Raw genomic sequence first — 24,842 nt, forward strand, 5'->3', positions numbered from 1 at the left:
ATTCTTCACGCGTGCATTTGCATGTGCGTGTTTACTAATATATATATATATATATATATATATATCATTTTTTGGGTACTCCGATCAAGAACATGATCCGTCTCCTGGATATTTTAGTTTCTAGCATGTCCACTACGATGACCAATACAGATATATAATCATTGGTGTAGATATCTATTTGAAAAGTGATAACAATACTATCAAGATCTCATCTAGTGCGTGTAGATAAAATATTATAATATTCGACAGATTACGTCTTCCATAATAATCACACGAGATTAGTGATGCATCCATTGGCTCAAATCAGATTTTATAGCAGGTCTGATATAATATGGTTTGCACCAAGTGATAATTGTAGCATATACAATGTTTGTGGTCCATATGGTATGTGCAACTATAATTATACTACCAAGCCGCCACTATGTAAATGCTTGCTTGAAGAGTTCATGCCCAAGTTTCCAGAGGATTGGAATCTGGCGAGTTTTCTGCAGGGTTCACCATGGACTCAAGGAGATGTTAATATGACAGACAGTTCTTTCTCTTAAAGGTGGTTAAAGTGGATATCATCAGACGGCTTTCACCGCTGCTGGCTCTAGATAAATCATGATCTATAGGACCTTTGAGCGGTTGTCTCCAATGAAGAGGGCCAGGACATATACGTCCTGATTGCAAACTCTGATTATTTGATGGGTATGTACAATTTCTATCTTTTCTATTCTCATCATTCATCATTCTTGTCTTAAATCACAAATTGAACCCTTAATTGTGTGTTTGTATCTCTTTTATTTTAATTTCTCTTTCTAAATAAAAAGAAAAATATTTTCCAAGAATGCATGTTTTATACAGGAGTTACTGTATACAATCCACACGAGAAGTTCTCGATTTCTTTTAATTTATGAAACCTACCCAAGAAAAAGGACGAACGAGAGACTAACGTGGATTTTACTGCCAAGAAGTTTTTTTTGTAAATCGGTGACTCATGAATCTTTTTCTTTTTGGTAAATCGGTGACAAATTTGAAACCTGCCAAAGAAAAGGAAGAATGAGAGATTCATGTGAATTTTACTGCCAAGAAGAGTACTGCCAAAGGAAGAATGAGAGACTAACGTGAATTTTACTGCTAAGAAAGAAGAAACCTGCCATCTTCCTACTGAGGTCGGTGAGAGTGACATGTGGCCTTATCCTGTTTCAATTTGCTACCTCACCTTCAACTTCAAATCAAAGGAGAGAGAGAAAGGTTAAATAGAGTATTAACTAACATTGACAATGGGAAGAGAAAGAAGCTCCATATCATCCACAGTAGTCTCATTATTATCATTCTCTTCTCTTCTGCTATGCTCAACAACAATAAGAGACAAGATTGCTATGAACGAGGTTATCCATGATGGAGATACTATCGTTTCCATGGGAAAAAAATTCGAACTCGACTTCTTCACCCCCGATGGTGTTGAAAATGACAGATGATATGTTTGAATCTGGATGTACGGGTTACCTCAAGACTCAACAATAATGGTGTGGATCGCCTACAAAAGGAAATTAATTCCAAATTCAAACGGTATTATTACGTTTTCTAGATACATTGGTGTCTGGAGATTTGAGCTTGATTTTTTCTACCAAGTTTATGAGTTCATTTTTATTTTGTTACTAAAATTCAAGACTACTACCCCCATGGTATTAGTCTGTAGTTGCTACCACCATTATATGTAACTCACTCACAAACTCTGTTAACATTTGAAAGAGTTGTTGCTTTCTTGTATGTTTTCCTCTCTTTTGTATTTACAAAACTTTTAATATAATCAAACACAATTTTTTTGCTTTGGAAAGATATGTTAGAGTTCTATTTAGAATAGAATTATTATTCCCTAATATGGACTAATATTAAATAACCTAAAATTCAGGCTAATTATGATTTTGGTCTAATTAAGGAGGTCATTGGGTTATATTTAGGAATCCTATGTGGAATGGCTTTAGTGTGAGCAGATAGATTTCTATTAGGACTGTGATGAGTCAAACCCTATAGGAATTATTGCATAAGGAGAGCTAGGCCCCCCCTCTACCCATCATAACTAATTATTCTCAATCTTTGTTGAGGAGTGCATTCTGGAAAGAGAAGGAGATATTCAATATTCATCATCCCTGTGCATACAATATCCTCATCAAGCCAGTTACTTTGGGAATAGAGGGGAAGCACCTAGATCTTGATCTTTATTTTTCGTTGCGATCATCATCACTATAGATGTGAAACAAGGTTAGTAGTTCTATCCCTGTTTTCTATTATTTATTTGATTATGTTCTTGAACGCCCTATGGAGATCCTGGCTTTTAGGGTTTTGTCGCTATTCGGATCAAATTAAGCTAACATGTGGTATCAAAATCTCCATAGATCCGTTCTTGAACCTATATGGATTAACAAAATAATAGATCTTGAATGTAGAATAAATTTTTTTATTTTGAATCAAGAAATTTGGGGTTTTTTTAAATTTTGAAAAACCCGTACGGACTTGTAAGGATTCTGCTGATTTTTTTATTCGGTGAAAGAACCCGATCCAATGACCCTGACCCATCGACCTGATCGGATCCAGTTGGACTAGGGTTGAACTGGATTGGTTGGACCGGGATTGACCCAGACCGAACAGGACCATTTTGAACCAAGACAGTCAACCGTTTTTTTTTACCTAAACTTTGACCGTCTTTTATGGGCGCCACGAGACTCCGTTTGGGGTCCCGTTTTTTACGTTGGCTCTGTTTTTCTGTGCTCTATATAGTGGTACCCTCTGTTTTCATCAAATATGCATATTTTAAATATTTTTAGTATTCTATTGATGCATGCCCTTTTCTAAAATTTGTCAATTCGTTCCATTGGGAACCGAACTAATTTTTTGACTTGCTGGAATACCTACTTTGATGAACAGTACTGCTGACATATTTGTGTTAATTTTGAGACATTAAGCCCCTTGTCATAAGTTGTAAAATAACACAAATTAATAAGGATGTAAGTAATTTTGAAAAATCCAAGAGAGAGTTTTATAGATTCGACAAGATGCAGCCGCCAAAGCGACCTTCCTTGTTGAATTTGTGAAACACCGATCTCATACAGTTGTGGGATGTCCTTCAACTCTGATGTGTGATAACACACCCAAAGGTGGTGATCTTTGGGTGTGTGATCATGTATTGATACTTGAAGAGGTACATATACAGTATGCATATGAATAGGCCAACCCTAAAATTCTGCACACCCAAACATGGTGGATTTTGAAAGTTGAGTTGTATTCCCATGGCCACTGGTATGTAGAGATTTTTACAATTGCATATTGGGAATTCAGCCCAAAGGTGTTTTTACAATGATATGTGTAAAATTCTCATTTGCATATAAGGTTCTAAGTTGTACTTGCATCATGTTGATCATTGTACTGTTCATCGTTTAAATTTTCAGTCACCTTTTCTGTCAACAATAACATGGTCACTATTGAGATTCTAATGCAACCTCGTTGGAAGATATGGATCGGGAGAGTCAAACACACAAACCCAAGAATAAATAGAACATGACTCTTCAAGGACACAGTTCAGAAGTAGTTCTTCAAGACTACAGTAGGTTGCAATTCTTCGAGATTGCTAAGAAAATACCCAAGTAGGGAGAAAAAGAATATTATGTCATTCAAAAAATCCCCCTCTCTACACAATTCGGTGGCTATATAGCCATTACAAAAATTAGAATCCCAAAAGCCAATATCAACCCCAAGATCCTACTGTTGATATTAAATCTAAAAACAAAAGAAAAGTTACATTAATTGAAATAGAATCCTAGGCAAACTAAAGAGAGGAATAAATCCTAATAAGTAGGAATTAAATTTGTTAATTCAATTCCAATAAAATAGGAAGCACCAATAAAGTAGGAACTTTCTATTGAGAAGATACATATCCACACAGTTTAACATCTTTCATACTCTCACGTATAATATCATTCCTAATTAATGAAGTCATTGATGAAGAGTGCCCTGCCCACACTTTACTACTTAATAAGAAACCCAATAAGCCTAGTAAAGGGATAATTGGACAAGCTGGTTGGTTCCAAACTGAAATTAATTTAAACCATTGACTGAGTTGGGTCTTCATTTGGTCTACTTCCAATTTTGGGCCTGTACCATTCCCTCTAGGGTGAAAAAGAGTTCGTCCTCGAACTCGTGATCCGATCAATGATGTTTGCCACCCACCGGGGTCGAATGGTAACAAAATAAAGTCATTGATAATATCTCCAATTAAATATAACAAAATTTGCAATGCAATTTCAGATTTGATAACGATAGCAATTGACGTGTTTATGGCTCGAATAGATGACTCATTCAAATACGGCTTGGTAATGATGCTCATACCTCGAAATTGAAGTAGAGATGTGAAAGAAATAAAGTCCAAATACGGATCATCATACATACTGGCATGTCAAACGACTCACTGTGAGGCAGGTAAAAATATTGTTGTGTTTTCGAAACATTATCTAGTTCAAGACTTTCGAAACCACCGTGTTCGTCGTCGTACTCATCCGGATATTCATCGAAAATTGGGGATTTACTCAAATCAACCTGAACAATGATTCGTTCGTCTACAACATCATTCATTGTCGTAGGAACTTCATCTCTTGTGTTAATGTCCACCACAGGAGCTGTATGATCACCTCTAGGCCTGGGCATCATTACAACTTCTCGCTCTCCTCCAAGGCTCTGATACAAAATAATGCAGCCTCGTTGAAAGATACGGATCGGGAGAGTTAAACACACAAACACAAGGACAAATAGAACGTGATTCTTCAAGGACACAATTCAGAAGTAGTTCTTCAAGACTACATTAGGTTGCAATTCTTCGAGATTGCTAAGAAAATACCCAAGTAGGGAGAAAAAAAAATATTATTTCATTCAAAAATCCCCCTCTCTTTACACAATTCGGTGGCTATATAGCCATTACAAAAATTAGAATCCCAAAAGCCAATATCAACCCCAAGATCCTACGGTTGATATTAAATCTAAAAACAAAAAAAAAGTTACATTAATTGAAATAGAATCCTAGGCAAACTAAAGAGAGGAATAAATCCTAATAAGTAGGAACTAAATTTATTAATTCAATTCCAATAAAATAGGAAGCACCAATAAAGTAGGAACTTTCTATTGAGAAGATACATATCCACATAGTTTAACCTCTTTCATACTCTCACGCATAATATCATTCCTAATTAATGAAGTCATTGATGAAGAGTGTCCTGCCCATGCTCTACTACTTAATAAGAAACCCAATAAGCCTAGTAAAGGGATAACTGGACCAGCTGGTTGGTTCCGAACTGAAATTAATTTAAACCATTGACTGAGTTGGGTCTTCACTTGGTCTACTTCCAATTTTGGGCCTGCATCAGATTCTTATTGGGTCAAATTTTAAGAAGTGGAAAGAGGACATTATGTTTGCCATGGAGATGGTAGATGTGCATACATCCCTTGTTATAGATAAACCAATGGACCTAACAGCTGATAGTACAGATGACGAAAAATCTGTGCATGTTGCATGGGAAAAGAGTAATCGCTTAGCTATACTGTCTATAAAGAGGTCAGTACTTGAACACCTATAATGTGGTCTGCCTGATAAATGTACTACTAGGGAATTTCTAGATGCAATTTTTAAGAGATACAAAGTTTCATCGAATGCTGAGATTGGGAGACTTCTGCAAGGCCTATTTAATATGAAATATCATGGTTCTGGGGGTGTTAGGGATTATATTATTTGGATGGTTGAGTATTAAACTAAAATCAAAGCCATAAATATTGTTCTTCCTGATGCCTTGATTGTTCATCAAGTCTTTAATATCCTATCTTCTAAATTTGACATCAACAAAATCAACTACATTTCCCAGGATGGTGTCTGGAGTATTAATGACCTTATTAAAAGAAACTAAAGAAAGATAAACCCCACACTATCTTTTTTACTTCCAAATCCCATAAAAGTAAAAAGTCTGAAAACCATACTCATAAGTCTACCAATAAAGAGTTCGATTGGATTAACAATTTGGGAACTAAGAAAGACTCTTTGAAGAAAGAGAGTGATCGCTGCTTCTTTTACAAGAAGAAGGGTCACATAAAGAAGGACTATAACAAATACAAGACTTGATTATCAAAACCTAAGCCATCAAGTAATGATTCTTTGGCTTTTGTTTGTGAATCCAAACTATCAGAAGTCCCATCCAGTTCATGGTGGCTAGATAACGGTGCAACTAACCATGTTGCTTTCACCATACAGGGGTTTATAAACCGGAGGAGGCCAAATAAGGATAAATCAAGGCTGGTTGTAGGAAACGATGGACATTCTGACATAGAGTTCATGGGATATGTCATTTTATTATTAGATTCTGGTTTTAAATTGACTTTAAAGAATACTTTTTATGTACCGTCTTTCAGGCAGAATTTAATTTTGATTTTAGTTTTGGACATTAGTGGTTACCATTTTGAAATAAAGAACATTATAGTTAATTTGTTTTTTAATTGAAGTAAAGTTGGTTCCTGCATTATGTCCAATGGATTGTACAGATTGTGTTTGTCTCCCAATGATATCTATGTCTCCTATAATGTTGAAAGCGTTGTTTCCAAAAGACCCTTACCTAAAGACAGTCTTTCACATTGTGGCATAAGAGGCTAGGTCATATTTCTAAGGCAAGAGTGAAAAGGATGATAAAGTCTAACATCTTACCTACTCTTGAAAGTGATCTAGAAACTTGAGTAGACTGTTGTAAGAGAAAGATGACCAAGATAAAGAAGAAAACTATAGTCCATAGTTCTGACTTGTTGGAGGTCATTCACACTGACTTCAGTGATCCCTATTCAGCCATATTGTGTAAAAAAATTTATTTCATCATCTTTACAGAAGACTATTCCCGATATGGCTATCTATTCTTAATTAAAGAAAAATCTGAATCTAGACAAGTTCAAGATTTTTAGGACTGAATTTGAGAAACAGTTGGGGAAAGTTATTAAAATTATTAGATTCGATTGTGGGGGTGAGTATAGTGGCAGACATGGCGATGCTGGATAGCTAAGGGCCCATTTGCCAAATATCTAGAGGACTCTAGCATAGTTGGTCAGTTTACTATGCTAGGAAGTCCTGAGTAAAATGGAATCGCCAAAAGGTATAACCGCACTATGGTTAGTAGGAAGAATTTACCTAAGCTCTTATGGGAGAAGCTTTGAAAATTACTCTTTGTATCCTTAACCATTTACCTACTAAACCTATTTAAACCATCTTAGAGTTTGGGGGTGCCCTGCAAAAGTAAAACTATATCAACTGACTTTGAACAAGTTGGATCCTAGGACTATTAGTTACTATTTTGTTAGCTACCTAGATCATTCAAAGGGATATAAATTTTATAATCCCTGCGGAGACACTAGGATTGTGGATTCACAGACAACAAAGTTTCTAGAATTTGATATGGCCAAAAAGAATGATTATTCTCAGGCGGTTCAAGATAGTGACATGGCACATGTGTACCTATTCTTCTACCTATTCAAACGAATGTGGGGCATAGTATACCATTGGTTACACCTGCTAGAGTTCAGGAGCCTGATATTGATACGGTCTTTGACATTCATGTAGCACTTGATGAGATTCCTCTTAATCAGGATGCGATTGAGGATCCTATCATTGATGCAGTTCCAACCCCTCAGATTCAAGGTGAGACAGTGGTAGCACCATTACGGAAATCCATCAAGGAGAGAAAATCACCTAGACACATCTATCTATGAGGTCTATCTGGGAGAACATGACTATGACATAGGTTGTATGGTTGATCCAGTTAATTATTCAAGCGTTGTTTCTAGTCCTCAGATTTGTGGTTAGAAGTGATGAGAGATGTTATATCCGTGCCCAAAAAATACGGGCTAATTTGAATTTTTGGACATAGGTCCGGAACCCGAATCCATACCCATTGGTGCCTTGTGGTGCATCAGCCCAGTGATTGAGATGAATGATGTAAGCCCGGTAGTAAGATCCTACATACTATTAATAAGGCAAACACCAACTTCTTGCAACTATACAATTCACCATCAAATGTACAGCCTAAGATAGGTATTACCCCTTGATTTCTAAGGCCCTACCCGAATACATGATACATTAGGTCTAAGAAGCATATAGATGGGTGGTCACACGAAGGCCTTGGCCCATGGTTGATCTGACACAACTCCTTTCAACCTAGTTTGGGTTTGAGATCCGACTAGGGTTATGACTAAGTTCTAGTCTAGGTTGAGATTGGATCATCCAAACCCTAGCATTTCATGATGTGAACTCAATTCCATACATGTATGTTAAATCCCAACTCGAATGTCAAATTCTGCTACTCTGACAGATTGACCCCTATTTAATTAAAATGACATAACTTTACCATCCAAACCTCATTTGCTTTGATTCCAATTTTTTTAGAAACTAGATTCATAGAAGTCCATTTTATTAGAAGGAACCATTGTCTAATTCTATCTCCAGGTGATCTGGAATTCCACTTCAAGTTGCTATCATGGATTGAATTCTTCTATTCTGGCAGATTGACCCTTGTTCAGTTAAAATGACATAACTCAACCATGTGAACTGTGATTTCCGACTCATAGGACTCTATTTGGTTAGAAGAACCCATTTTCCAATTCTCCTTCCAAGTGAGCTAAAAGTCCACTTCAAACCCAAACTTTCTTGTTGCTGTTGCCTCTAGTCGATCCACACTGGTCGATCTAGATCAACCAGTCCAATGGACCAGTGCTGCTATCCTGTGTGAATTTTACTTCTGATGTGTGGGGCCCAGTGTCTCGCACCCCGAATCACCTCCCCGTACCTAGATTGACCCGTGGGAACATTGTCCCCACAATGTGACCATATGGGATCCACTTATTAGCCTATGTGCTATTGGAATTTGTTTTTAAAATGTGTTTTGGTCCATATGGTCCCCTGCCAAACAAGCCATAGTGGTGCTTAGCATATATGCAATGAGCTCAGGTTTGAGCTCATTTCTTAGCAAAATAGTGGGTGTTTGGGAGAGAAAGAAGAAAGAAAGAAGACAGAAAGAAGAAGAGAAGGAGGAAGGAAGGAGAGAGGCTTTGGAGACTTCCTTACGCCTAGGATCATCAAGTTAACAGCCCTCAAACCCTTGATTTCCTCTGTTCTTAGCTTCCTATACTGATTCCTAAGTTCTATGCATGACCAACTCCCAATTCTTGTGGTGCAACCATGTTTCCTCATGTTTTCTAGTGTAATAACCATGTATTGCTAGCTAAGGAGCTAGGATCCTTGCATGCATGCATGGATCTGCTATGTTTGGTCTACCATCTATCATCCTCATGATGAATACATACTGTAACTATCATTTCCAGCCTTTGATGGCTGATTCTCATGTCCATGGCAAGCCTAGAGTGTAGTCCTATGTGATTGTACATGTTTTCCTTGAATGCTTGTCCATTCCATGACTAACCTAGCATAACAGAGCTGGTCTTGAGTCAATCAAACTCATCCCAAGAAGATTTATGTTGTTTCCTTTATGTGCAAGCATACATGTTACCCATATGAGCCATATACCTCAAGATCATCATGCAAGTTAGATATTTCATTTTAGACATGTTAGTCATCATGTATGTAAACTAATTTTATCTCCTGATCATCTTTGATAGCCATAGATCAGTGGAACCAAGCCCAAATTGTGCAAGCCTTTAAGAATTTTGAGCTGTACTTGTACCGGTCCATTGGATGGACCGGTACCAATCGACCACTATAGGAATCTTGAACCTGTGTTGTCTCTGACCTACCCCAAGGTCTGGAACACCTTGGTAAGAGGCATTTGTGTGATCCATGTTGTGAACCATGCCATTCCAGCCCTTTTCTTGTATTTTGAGTAATGGGTTGATTGTCACTGGTCCATTGGATAGACCACTCCAATCAACTATTGCAGACCATGACTAAAAACCTGACCTTAGCATATGGAATTGCTTAGAACAGTACCAAGGGACCCTCATGGTGTGAAAAAATGAAGACTTTCTCAATTTTTGCAGCTACAGCCCTACTGGTCCAATGCCACTGGTCCATTGGATGGACCAGTACCAATCGACCAATACTATTGTTTTTACAATTTTGGGTCTAGCCCTAGTTTGGAAACTAAACAAAGGGTACCCCTGGTCTCCTTAAGTAATTTAATACTTATTAATGTGTAATTCTGATTTAATTACCTTAAGATATAGTAACCTGTCCGACGACTTATGTCGGAGTGCTTTTGAGAGTCAGGAACCTTTCGAGCAAGTAGACCTTAGCTAAGGTTAGTGGATATGAATCATTCTTGTAGGTGTAATGCTGCAAAACATTGTAAAGACAATTAAATGTTTTTTCTTTCTTTTAAATTTCTATGAACTCATAAAATCAATGATATAAATGTGGAAATGATTATGTTATGATTGAAATGCTACATTATGATGAAATGAATGATACTGAACTACTAGACTAGATGTCATAGTCGGCTTGGAAATGAGGAGTTTGGTGGCCCGTAAAATGGGATGCGGAAGACACCACTCAACTCATACGATGCCATATAGAAACATGCAGCTAGGGATTATCACTACCTGTACTACAAACAACTAATTGGATGCGGATGCGAATATAACACTATCCGAGCCGAATCCGATCCATTTACAGCCCTAGGTTTATGTGTTGGATAGTCTGAGCACCTGTTGCCTGTGGAGGTGGGAGAGGCCAGGTCAAGGGTAGTGATGGCTATCAAGGTTTGCCATTGGGTGACCTGATGGTTTCTAACAACGTAGGCTCCCGGGTGATAATTGAGGTTTCACTGAGGCGATAAGTTAAGTGACCCTCAGTGTGTCCTAAGTTATCACAGTAGCATACACTTGACTTATAGAATTGTACTATTATCCCTATCAATCGATTGTTTAATCTCTGATTTGGAAACAAATTTTTGGATTTTCTTCACGCTTGCATGCTTGAGCTAGGTGTAGGTAGTATTTTTTATAAAGCCCTAGAATTTTCGACCGATGGTGCGTGCTCTGATTCCGCCATAGTGCTTGTTTCTCTCCTATACTTTCTCTTTGCTCCCCTTTCCAAAGGATCCACACCACCTTGATCTCATCCCAGTCATCGCCCTCCCATCAGTCCCTTCTTTGTCTCTTTTTGGATCCTATTCTCTGTCTTCAGTGCCTTATGTCCCTTTCCTAGTTTTCAGTGTTTTTTGGGCATGGAACACCAAAAACTCATTCCAGCTTCTACATCATTATCTATAGTCTCAACCCATGAACAGCAGGTGGAACAACAACGCCACCCACAGCCCCACCCCCCATCAAGCCCACGGCTTAGCGACGAAGAGGATGATGACGCTTTCGATCTGGGTGAGGAGTTGGAAGCACGGTTGAAGATCCAGTACGAGAACTACCTGGTGGGCCAGGTGGTGGTCTGTAGGCCCTACCGTAAGCAGGCTATCACAGAGGCTTTACCTAGCGCCTGGAACCTGCGAGTTCCTGTAGAAGTCCTCCCACTACAGGGTGACAGATTCATGTTTAAATTTCGTCCTCCTCTTGATGTAGCAAATGTGTTGGCCGAAGGACCATGGTCTGTTGGTGGAAATCTGATCGCATTGGAGGAGTGTGTTTGAGTTTAAAAATTATACTGCAAGCGTACGGGTCAATCGTAGCTACGGGTCGAACACGAGGAGATATACGCCACTCTATTTAACTAACTTAAAAGTAATGCAAAGTGAACCAAATTAAAGTGTTAAATTAAACTAATGAAACTAATAAAAATTAATGCATTCTAACTCATAAGCATCTAACAAAATTAAGGGATTAAGTTGGCGTCCTAACACATGAACATCTAACCTATCAAATTAACACAAATTAAGAGTAATTAAAAATAAAATCCTATACTAACGCAAGTTGGAAGTAATAAAAAAATGCAGTCACACATCCATATCCACATAAACAAAATAACCACATAAGAAAAATAAAAGAAATAGAGGGAGAAGAATGAGATAGGGGAGAGGGAGAATGCAATTGAGAGTTTAGAGAATGCAAACCTAGATGTGCTTGAACCGGATTAATTGAAAAAGCTTGAATGAATAATTGCATGAACTTATCATGACCTCCTCTTCTAAATCTCCAAGTCTTGTCATCAACATACGAGCTTAGACTAGGAAGCTTAAAACTGAAACTATTACAATCATATTGACGACATTAAAGCATAAACTAATCCTATTACAACCATTAACTAATCTTATGAAAGCAAAATTAAGAACTTGAAAGAGCTAATCTTATGAAATCAAACTAAGAACTAAAGCCAAAAATAGGAAAAGAAGAGAAAATTTCACTAAAAATTACACTAAAAACTGAATTAAAATTGAACTAGAAACTAACTAAAAACTGAACTAAAAAACTAACTTCCTACAACCCAGAGGGCAAGGGGTATTTATAGGGGAAAGAGAGGAGAAGAGAGAAAAGGGAAGTGTAAGAGAAATATTCCCTAAGAAAAGAGAATATTCTCTTCTCCTTCCTCTTTTACAATGCCTTGAATCCTAAGAAAAAAGAAAAAAAATAGAAAGAAAAAGAAGAGAAGATTGTTTACATAGGCCTGCTATTTTTAGAAAAGTAAATTTCTAATTCTAACTTATGCTTCCTTTTCTTTGTAGATATCTTCTCCAAGCAATAAAATCAAAACATCTTTGATTTTTCAACCTTCCATAGATGAGAAAATATCTTTCAAAATAAATCTATCCCAAGTCGAATTCCAGAAGTGCCCTTGAAAAGTTGGAGGAGAGAGAGAGTAAGGGTGATGACTAGGATTCTTTCAAGAATAAATAAAATACCCATTCTGTCCTTCAGAAAACGTGGAGCATGGGGTGCTTATATACGCCTCACCATTGTGTTCTTTGCGAAAAATCACCCAAAATAGACCCAAATTTCGTCCAATTTGGAGTTCGGGAGCCCAAGATATCTCAAGTTGAAGTTGGATTGTCCAGAGCCCTCCAAATGGAATCTTTCGGGTACATGAAATATAACTTTTAGTTATTGCGTTAAGGCCCCTAGAATCCGAACTTTTGCTTCACTTTGTCCCCGGCCGACTGTAAATAATTACAAATAAACCCCTATAGACCATTTTCGTGCTTTGTTACGGAAACGGCCGTAACTTCTTCGTTTCAACTCGGAATCAAGTGCCGTTTGAACCGTTGGGAAGCTGCCTCGATGGACTACGCATCCAAACCATTAACACCTCTAAACAGCTTAAAAATATTTTCTTAGCATCATCTCCTCCATTTCACAAGAATTCACCTAAACCCTGAAAAGCACAAGAAAGCACCGAGTAACTCTGTCCAATGTGGTAAAATGTATGCTTTATGCCCTAAGATTTCACACATAAATGTGCTCATCAGATTTCCCCACACTTGAACGTTACTTATCCTCAAGTAAAGCAAAAGAAAAACTAATCTAGAATGTAGAAAATCCTAATTAACTTTCGTAGGAATCACGGTTGCACTTAGCATGTGCAACAAGCCTTTAAACCCCTAGGTTACCCCTAGTGGATGAGTTGTGTCTCGTGGGTGTTTGCAATGAATATACACCCAAAATTTAATTGTAAATGGGTACTGTAAATTTTAATCATGGCATAAGTAGGATAGTGCACATAATCCCAAAAAGTGCTCAACTAAAGATCAAGGAGCCAAAGGTTCCCCTACACTTGAATTTATCACCCCACATCAATTCAAGTAACAAGCATGCATCAAGTTCACGGGATCTCCTCATATTTTCTGAACACTACTTATCTTCAAGTAAACCACTCATAATATAAATGGAACCAAAGACTTAGGCATTGAGTATTGTTGACCATACTTTCTTTTTTTTTTCAGGCATTAAGGCAAAAGTTTTTTCTTTCTCAACCACAAACTCTATTTCTACTCCACTACTATTCTCTGAATGACATGGTAGAGCATACACCAGACACCCAAATACTTGGTAGCTTCCTTTTTTGTATATATCCATAAGACATTGAGACATTGATACAAGAGTTTTTTTTTTTGAGTTTCCTTCCAAGGAATTTCGATCAAGTCACCCTACTTCATGAGACACAGTGCCCTGTCTGGTCCCAAGGAATTCCACTTTCTTTTCTGTTCCTTGTTTTTTTTTTTTTTTCATTCACTCCCACTTTCGTGCCTTGCCTTGCCACAAACAAATTAGTCTCAACTACTGGCCAAAAGATCAAAGGGTCCATAAAACACATAGAGGAATCTAACCATCAAATGAAATAACGCTCATATTTTCAAACTCAATCCCCATCACCGGATACAAACCAACTATCGTCCTTGAAAAGGGATTTTTTATTATTTTGCATACTAAGACATATAATTCCCTCTTTCTCTTGCTTTGCAATCAAAGAGACATATGCACAAAACCAAACTATTATCACAATCAAAATTCACCAATTAAGCCCAACATCCCCCCCCACATTTAATTCATGCAATGTCCTCAATGCATGCATAAAAGAAAAAATAAGGACAAGGGAGGAGATGAAGGGACTTACCAGATATAATCAACAAAGAGGATCATGAAGAGTCATGAGCTTTACAAAAAGTGCTAGGAGCAGCAACAGAAATCTCAATCCATGGCCAGTAAATGGAAAAATAGCCTCAGACCCAGAAAACACTCGACCATGAATTTTAGTAAAGCGAGAAATAATATGGAAGTTAAGCACAACTGAGAAATATCCAATAGAAAAATCTATCCTCATGGGACAGTGAAAAATGAAGGCATTAAAACTCAGGCCATAAATCCGTCCCTCCTCTCCCGTTTGCAATGTATACACCTATCATTCTTTGAAAAACCAATCAAAAATGGATCACAATAAGCATAAAAAGGATTATGAATAACCTCATCTAAATAATCATAAAAAATTAGAGGTTTACTCAAATCAATCCTAGCAATACAACTATCCGTTCTTTGCATAACTTGGTTTGCCAAATAAGGATCATGGAAATATGCTTGAAAGGCATTATGACTAACATTGTCCTCCTCAATAAAATCGTCAAACCTAAGAGGTTTGGACAAATCAACATGTGAGACAATGGAATCCTCAAAATGACAATTATCTAAGTTTTTCAAAGAGAGAGGGGGAGATCGAATTTCCTGGGTTTCTATGTTATCATGAAAATCTGATTCGAAATCAATAGAAACACTAGGCTCACTAAAATCAGAAATTTCAGGCAAAAGGTGGACTTCCCCAGGTAGCTCATCAAACCTCGCTTCACTAATATCTTTAGGAGACTCAATCTCAACAAATAAATTGTCATAAAAAGCATCTTGTTGGGAGTGACTCTCATTAACCTCAAATTGGGGTGGTGGACTTTCAATATCATTAAATTGGGGATGGGGTGGTTCATTCTGAACAGGAATCTAGTAACATAAACTAGGTTCAGGCTGACTAGGTAATGTACTCATTTCCTCCTCCTGTAACATGGTGATCAGTTGAGAGAGTTGCTTCTCCATGGTATTGTGGTTTGTTGTGAGAAGGGCTATGTTCCTCTCAAGCTCACTCGGCCGGCCTCCTCACCCATGTTCTGAAATTCAGGGGGTTGGTGGTATGGTTCAAGGAGAGGTGGCCCATTGAGATTCAATGGAGGGTTGGGCATTGGAGGACCAAACTGACCATGATATTGGAAATTGGGTGGTCCAGCTTGGTTATTCCATTGATCCCACGAGAAATAGGGATGATCGCTCCACGTGTAATTATAAGTGCCAAAGGAATTGTATTGAAATTGAGGACTCACATTCTCATCACCATAGCTACCCCCATAAAGATTAGGGCATCCTTCCATAACATGGATAGTCTGGAGATGTGACCAATTTAAATTTCCCGAAAGCCCATAGTTGGGTTGGGGAGCAAAATTATACTGGGGTGGTGCAAAATTGCTCTCTATCTCACTACTTTTGGCTTCCCTAACCTGTTTAAACATTTCCTCCAAAATCATGATTGCCTTAGCATAGGTCCATCTTTCCCCCCAAAGTCTTATATGGAAGTGTATCTCCCATTATTCTAAATTAACCACCTATCCCAAATTGAGGTCTCCCATAAAAAAAAGTTTAAAGAAAAATAAAAGACTAGAAAAAAAAATACTAAAAACAAGAGGGAGCCCAAGGTAGATAGTGCATCTATCCTTCAGAAATTGAAACAATGGTTCCAAAGCTGTAAGTTTGCCTTATAGGTTGACAGCAAGGGAACCCGTACAGTCTTCACGAGCCACCTACGGGCGACTCCAAATGGATTCTGATGTAGGGTGAAGGACTACTATACATTTATGTTTCCAACGCTCTCACTATGTCGCTTTCCTGTTATCAAGAGTGGTCACCTCCAAAGATAAGTCACATGCCAATCCAAACCACCCAACGAATCAAGGGACACCAAGATTGGCTTGGTTTGGGAATATGAAGGACTTTAGATTGGGCGCACACTATTTGAAACAGAAGAGAAACAAGAAGAGGTTTTCAAAAACCTTTTTTTTTTTTAAAGGAAGAGGAGAGAGAGAAGAAACTAAAGCACTTCAAATTACTTAAAAATCAGAAAAATAAAGTGGTCAATAATCTTCCTGGCAACGGCGCCAAAAACTTGTTTGAGTTTAAAAATTATACCGCAAGCGTACGGGTCAATCGTAGCTACGGGTCGAACACGAGGAGATATCGCCACTCTATTTAACTAACTTAAAAGTAATGCAAAGTGAACCAAATTAAAGTATTAAATTAAACTAATGAAACTAATGAAAATTAATGCATTCTAACTCATAAGCATCTAACAAAATTAAGGGATTAAGTTGGCGTCCTAACACATGAACATCTAACCTATCAAATTAACGTAAATTTGGAGTAATTAAAAATAAAATCCTATACTAACGCAAGTTGGAAGTAATAAAAAAATACAGTCACACATCCACATCCACATAAACAAAATAACCACATAAGAAAAATAAAAGAAATAGAGGGAGAAGAATGAGATAGAGGAGAGGGAGAATGCAATTGAGAGTTTAGAGAATGCAAACCTAGTTGTGCTTGAACCGGATTAATTGAAGAAGCTTGAATGAATAATTGCATGAACTTATCATGGCCTCCTCTTCTAAATCTCCAAGTCTTGTCATCAACATACGAGCTTAGACTAGGAAGCTTAAAACTAAAACTATTACAATCATATTGAAAACATTAAAGCATAAACTAATCCTATTACAACCATTAACTAATCTTATGAAAGTAAAATTAAGAACTTGAAAGAGCTAATCTTATGAAATCAAACTAAGAACTAAAGCCAAAAATAGGAAAAGAAGAGAAAATTTCACTAATTGAATGAACTAAAAATTACACTAAAAACTGAATTAAAATTGAACTAGAAACTAACTAAAAACTGAACTAAAAAACTAACTTCCTACAACCCAGAGGGCAAGGGATATTTATAGGGGAAAGAGAGGAGAAGAGAGAAGAGGGAAGTGTAGGAGAAATATTCCCTAAGAAAAGAGAATATTCTCTTCTCCTTCCTCTTTTACAATGCCTTGAATCCTAAGAAAAAAGAAAAAAATAGAATGAAGAAGAAGAGAAGATTGTTTATATAGACCGGTAATTTTTAGAAAAGTAAATTTCTAATTCTAACTTGTGCTTCCTTTTCTTTGTAGATATCTTCTCCAAGCAATAAAATCAAAGCATCTTTGATTTTTCAACCTTCCATAGATGAGAAAATATCTTTCAAAATAAATCTATCCCAAGTACAATTTCAGAAGTGCCCTTGAAAAGTTGGAGGAGAGAGAGTAAGGGTGATGACTAGGATTCCTTCAAGAATAAATAAAATACCCATTCTGTCCTTCAGAAAACGTGGAGCATGGAGTGCTTATATACGCCTCACCATTGTGTTCCTTGTGAAAAATCACCCAAAATAGACCCAAATTTCGTCCAATTTGGAGTTCGGGAGCCCAAGATATCTCAAGTTGAAGTTGGACTGTCCAGAGCCCTCCAAATGGAATCTTTCGGGTAAAGGAAATATAACTTCTGGTTATTGCGTTAAGACCCATGTAATCCGAACTTTCGCTTCACTTTATCCCCGGCCGACTGTCAATAATTACAAATAAATCCCTACAGACCATTTTCGTGCTTTGTTACGGAAACGGTCGTAACTTCTTCGTTTCAACTCGGAATCAAGTACCGTTTGAACCGTTGCGAAGCTGACTCGATAGGCTACGTATCCAAGCCATTAACACCTCTAAACAGCTTAAAAATATTTTCTTAACATCATCTCCTTCATTTCACAAGAATTCACCTAAACCCTGAAAAGCACAAGAAAGCACCGAGTAACTCTGTCTAATGTGGTAAAATGTATGTTTTATGCCCTAAGATTTCACATATAAATGTGCTCATCAGAGTGGAAGCTAACGGAGGAACTATCTTTCCAGATGATGGAGTTTTGGGTTCATATCCATAACGTTCCCCATGAATTATTCTGTTTGGAGGTGGCAGCTAGGTTGGTAACGAAGATGGGGGTGCCTTCCCAAGTCATGTTGTTTGACGGTGTGCAGTTTGGGGTGCGCGTGAAGTTCTTTCATTGTAGGGTGAAGATTGATATTACAAAACCATTACGACAGATCATAAAGATTAAAAGGAGGTCTGGGGTGGAACCTATGGTGACGGTGAAGTATGAGCAGTTACCCAACTTTTGTTATTACTGTGGTAAGCTTGATCATGAGATGAAGCAGTGCGTGGAGTTCTTTGGAGCCGAGTCTCAACACTGTGCAAACCATGGCTGTACTCCAGGCTCGGGGTGTTCTGAAGTTCCAATTTACAGTTTTGGACCGACGTTAAGAGGTTCGATGCCGCTGCCTAGGCAACTGGAGAAGTTGCAGGCCGTCCGAATTGGGGAGCATGGCCAAATAATTCCACCACCATCCACGGCAGCTCCGGAGGCGGAGAAATGCGCCAGGCAAGAAGGTCCCAGGAGGGTGGGTACAGCTTCAGTGAAGGGTAAGGAAGGAACGGCAAGCAACGGTTCACATGGCCCTATTTCTTTACTCCAAGGTAATTATGTCACTCCCCATTCTCCCGCTCCATCTTCGGTTACCCCAATCAGTCTAGTAATGAACCAGCCTTCCAACGTGGCCCATCCATCTACCTTCCATAACCATGATATCTCTCACCTCCTAACTTCTCTCTTGCCCCACTTGCCCAATACCTCCATTTTAAATCCATATTAATCAACTCCCACAAATCAAGCTGTTGACCACACGACCCCAAATCAACTCAAGCTCTTATCTTAACCAACTGTAACAGACCCATCCACTTCCCCATGCAATTCAATTTCTTCCCTAAATAACACTACTCTCATAGACACGTCTGAATCCACAATTCCCCAACTTAGGCCATGTATCTAATCCCAATAACTCCTAGTTCAGGATGGAGTGAAGGAGAACCAAAAGAAGCCACATTTGGCCATGGAAACTGGTGCTTACCGAAACCTTACAATACATGATGCTATTGTACTGAAGTCTGCTAAGGACTTTACACGCGCGGAAACTGGGGAGCAGCTCCACGGGAAACAATGAAGATCCTTTCGTGGAATTGTTGGGGGTTGGGGAGGACCCTGACAATTCGATCACTGTTGTTCCTCTCTCGCTCGGAGAAACCTGACATTATATTTCTTGTTGAAACTAAAAGTAAGTTAGAACAGATTGAGCGAGTTCAGCAAAGGTTGAGGATGCAATTCTGTTACAGTGTGGATTCAAGGGGGGCTTCAGGTGGTTTGGCTTTGTTTTGGCGTGAAGGTATTGAAGTGGAAATTCTGGCCGCGAATAAACATTTTATAGACTCTCTGGTGTCTCTGGAAAATGGGAAATCTTTTTATATGACCTCGGTCTAGGGGGAGCCGGTTAGGACGGAAAGGCAGAAGGTTTGGGACATGATCACTACCCTCTGTCTTGGGAGGCAGAAGGAATGGATGTGTTATGGGGATTTTAACTCCTTCCTCTCATGGCATGAGAAAGAGGAAGGCACTCAATCGGGCTCGCGCGACTTGTTACAGTTTAAGCAGATGTTGGATGATTGTGAATTGATGGACCTGAAATCTCATGGGCCATCCTTTACATGGATAAATAGGCGTAAAGGTGACTCCAATATTCGAATTGAGCTGGACAGGGCTGTTGCAAACCCAGCTTGGAGGGATTCATATGCTGATGCGGCAGTTATGGTCAAATCTTCTTTAAACTCTGATCATGCCCCACTGATCATCGATTCGGAAGAGGAAGTTTCAAAGGCAACCGTCCATTTAGGTTTGAATCTATGTGGTTCTGCCATCCAGATTGTAAAACCCACGGCCAATACAGCTTAGGCTTCGCCAATGGAGCAACCAGGTTCCCAAGCACTTTTTCAGAAGATGGAAACTTGCAAGAGGGTGTTCAGGAAATGGAATAAGGAGGTTTTTGGGCACCTGCAAACTATGATTAGGGATTTGCAGATGGATTTGGAACACTGACAAGGAGGTCCAATGACGGTTTTCTCGCAGAACAGGGAGTTGAAGTCTCTCAATAGTTAAATGAGACCTTAGAGAGGGAGGAGGAGATGTGGAGGCAGAAGAGTAGGGTGGCATGACTAACAGAGGGTGACAAGAACACTAAGTTCTATCATATGTCTACTATCCAAAGGAGGAGCCATAATCGCATTCTGCATTTAAAGCTCGCTGATGGAAAATGGACGGACTCGGTGGACCAGGTGTACAAAGAAATGGAGGATTACTACCGGTAGATTTTTGCTTCTGAAGTTATCGACCCTGGAGCCCTGAAATTTGTTCTTGATTCCATCCAACCTTCTATTTCAGATGAGATGAATTTAAATCTTTGTAAGGTCCCTACAGTGGAGGAAATGAAAGCAGCTCTCTTTGCTATGGCACCCCTTAAAGCCCCTGGCCTTGATGGCCTTCCCCCAGCCTTCTTTCAAAAGTTTTGGGACTTCACTTATGTTGATTTATTTTCTTTTGTTCATGACTTTTTTTATCTCGGGCTCTTTACTAGCTCACTGTAAAGAGACCTTACTTTGTTTGGTACCAAAATGTGCTAACCCTGAAAGTGCCGATCAATATAGACCTATTAGTCTGTGTGCTGTAGCAATCAAAGCCATCACAAAAATCATGGCTAATAGATTAAAAAGTGTCCTAGAATCAGTAATATCTCCTGCACAATCAGCATTCATTTCAGACCGGTCTATCTCTGACAACATCTATACAACCCATGAACTGTTTCATTACATCAATAAGAAGAAAAAAGGCAAACAAAGGTTCCTGGCACTCATATTGGATATACGGAAAGCATATGATAGGGTGGAGTAGGTGTTTATTGATGAGGTTTTGTGATGAGCACAGTAATGTGTGAAATCTTAGGATCATAAGCATGTATTTTACTCATATTTTACGGAGCTACTTGAGGTATTTTTCTGTGTTTTCAGGTTTTAGGATAATTTTAATAGAAGTGGAGTAATAAAGCTAAAAGAGTCAAAAAAAAAAAAAAAGAAGATTCAATGAAGATAGAAGCTCAAGACCAGAGCAAGTCGATACGAGTTGAGAGAAGAAGAAGGAGAGGAAAGAGAAAAAAATCAAGCATAAGGCATAAGGGTAATTTTGGTAAATTAGGAATCTTTCAAAAAATATTGGATATTGGGCTTATATCGTCTGGAATTTAAAATGGTGCAACTTTAATTCTCGAGTTAGTTCCATCTGGACCCAGGATAAAAAGATATAGCCCAAAAACGATTCTTAGTGAAGTTGAAATTTAGGATTAAAAATAAAATTAAAAAAAAAAGAGAAAAATATCTTTTCTCTCTAATCTCTCTCCTAAACTCTCTCGGATTCTCTCTCGGATTGTTTCTCTTTTATTTTGGTAAATTCGGATTGTATCCCTTCTCCCTCCCACTTCTTCTCAAATTCTCTCTCCTATGTCTTACCCATCTCTTTTCACGAGCTCTCTCTCTCCCCATATAACATCCATCTTGACCGCACTCCAGCCGCTATCTCTCCCTTCAGTCCTTCATTTTCTTTTTCAGTTTAAATTTTCTATTCTAGAATGATAATAGCAGCAGTAGTGTCGTTCCTCTTCGTTATACCCGATCTCTCATCCTCTTTTTTTTATTTTTAGTTTTTAGATCTTATGTAATTAGGTTATCATATGTAATATTATTTTTTTTAGAATTATTGTTAAGATAAATTTTATTTCCCCATCCCTTCGATCATATGTGTAATCTTCATTATACACTTTGGTAATTTGTTTTTCAATATTGGATGCAACTTCAAGTGATGGGATTCAAGTGACGGAATCATCTTCATTGGACTTATTCAAATCAGTTAAGTTATTCTTCTTATAAATTTTAGATTTAGTAATTTCTATGTCTTTTTCTCCATCAATCCTGCCTTCCCTCTTCATTGCTTTCATGGCTAGCTAAACCTCTCCTCTTGGGAGTAGGTGAAAACATGAGAGAAGGAAGAATTGATGGCTAGCATTGTTTATGTGATTAATGGACATGATTAATATTGGACTTACAATGGATGACAGCCCACAGCTTGTATGTCATTCCAAGGGGAACTATATACATGTTCGTTAGCCGTATCCATTGTGACACCATTATGTTCATGTATTTTTTTGTTTACATTGTATGTTGTATGAGCACTATTTTCATAGGATATGTTAGCCGTATATGAGCCGTGCCGCATATCTTATAGACTTAGGCTGTATGCATGCTTTGCCCTAATATGCTAGTCATTGATCTGCCCTAATTTTCATGGTGGAACCCATTCCCAAGTGACTTTCTTATTTTTAATTCATCCATTCCCTTAGTGGTTGCCCTAGTTTTGTATTTTTAATTTGTTATCTTTGGTAATTTAGTTGCTTCTATATTTGCTAGTTTCTATAATTGATAGTTTCCATATATAGGTTGTTTCCATATTTGGTAAGTTGTATACTTCGTGTTAATTAAAAATGGAAATTTATTTAAGGTTGACCTCCTTGTGTTCGACTCGTAGCTACGATTGACCCGTACGCTTGCGGTATTATTTTAACTCAAACAAGTTTTTGGCATCGTTGTCGGGGAGGTGACACTTGTTTAGTTTCCAATTTTAATTGATTCGTAGTGTTTTTAATAAACAAAATAAATAAATAAATAAAAGAGTTTTGAGGGGTTCCCTAATTTCATATTGTGGCTTTTGTATGCTTGTTTGGGTGAGAAATTCTAAGAACCGGATAGAACGAGTTGAGATTCCAACCATGGTTGAGGAAAGAGAGAGACCTATGACCCTTAGGGACCGCTTTTATCCCGCACGGGCTGCACAACCCTCATGCATTCGCTTACCCGCCGCCCAAGGAAACAATTATGAGCTTAAATCTAATTTCATTAGTATGTTGCCCCACTTTCATGGGGTAGCTAACAAAGATGCATATTTATTTCTTAGGGAGTTTAAGGAGGTATGTGTGCTCATTAAGATGCAACAATTGACTGTTGATGCGGTTAAGTTGAGATTCATCCCCTTTGCACTTAAGGATCAAGCTAAAAAGTGGCTCTATGGTTTGCCTAGAGACTCAATAACTACATGGGATCAATTTATAGTTGTCTTCCTAAAGAAGTTTTTTTCCTTGCATAAGACCAATAGGATTAAGAATGACATTCTGCAGTTCAGACACAAGTCAAACGAGTCCTTCTCCAAATTCATGGAAAGATTCAATAACCTTCTTCAAGAGTGTCCTCACCATGGCCTAGATACTTGGCATCTATGCAAAATCATCTATGAGGGTATAGATTATCAAACCAAGTAGTTGGTGGAATCCATGTGCTCAACTGGATTCACATCATTCACCGATGAAAATCAAGCTTTGGAGTCTTTAGTTGACTTAGTGGACAAGACCAGAGAGTGGGAATCCACTCAAGAAAATGAAAACTCTGGTGAGGGATTTTTGGTAGAGGGAACGGTAGCCAAAGAGGCTTAGTTGGATAGTCTTATTAGAAGACTGGAAGCTATAGTGACCAAGGGACCTTCCCCGATAAATCAGGTTTGTCAGACCCTCCCTTTATGTAGTGGATATCAATTCTCATCATATGTGATGGATGAGTGCCCTAATAGGTCTAATGGGTATGGAAGCTATGAGAGTGTGCATATAATGAACAATCCTTATAGTGAAACCTATAACCCTGGGTGGAGAAATCACCCTAACTTCTCATGGAACCAAGGCCCCAATCAAGTTGGTCCATCTACATTCCAGCCTCCAACCCAATGTCAGTTTGCTCCCTAGCAGACTAACCCTAGATTTGTCTCCCCTCCCAATAATCTCCAACCCACACCACCAACCCCAATGATGAATCTGCAACCACCTGAATTTCTAAAAAATAGTGATGAATCTACCAGGATAAATTCCCTTGAGAAGAGTATGGAGTTTCTCATGAGCACATTCATGACCAGCCAACATAACATGAAAAGGCAAATCTCTCAACTGGCCAATACTCTCCATGAAAGGGAAAAGGGTAAGATGCCGAGTCAACCAGATCCAAACCCTAGGACCTCTATGCCGCATCCATCTCACACTCAGTTGAACTCTATCCATCAGAGTCCACACCACTCCAAACCCTCTAGTCAATGTAATGTCATATATGCTCTGAGGAGTGGATGTGAGTACCAACAAGAGGTTCCAATTCAACTAACTCCTTTAACTTTTGAGCCTCCTGTTGATGTTGTGAATGTTCCCCATCCACCACCTATTGTAAGTGCCCCACACGATCCTCCCATAGTTGTGAATGATCAGCCCCCTGTCTAA

The 24,842-nt window shown here is 38.4% G+C and overlaps 1 long non-coding RNA gene across 1 annotated transcript; it reads right to left on the bottom strand.

The window, feature by feature from the left end:
- Positions 1–238: 238 nt before the first annotated feature.
- LOC122657141 lies at positions 239–24,383 on the bottom strand. The gene is made up of 3 exons (XR_006332220.1): positions 24,371–24,383; positions 21,269–21,270; positions 239–405 (listed from the first exon to the last, which is right to left on the bottom strand). It is a non-coding gene; the product is annotated as an uncharacterized LOC122657141 (long non-coding RNA).
- Between the last annotated feature and the right edge of the window lie 459 nt (positions 24,384–24,842).

This window comes from Telopea speciosissima, chromosome 3 (assembly GCF_018873765.1).
Source record: "Telopea speciosissima isolate NSW1024214 ecotype Mountain lineage chromosome 3, Tspe_v1, whole genome shotgun sequence".
In the NCBI taxonomy this organism is placed as follows: domain Eukaryota; kingdom Viridiplantae; phylum Streptophyta; class Magnoliopsida; order Proteales; family Proteaceae; genus Telopea; species Telopea speciosissima.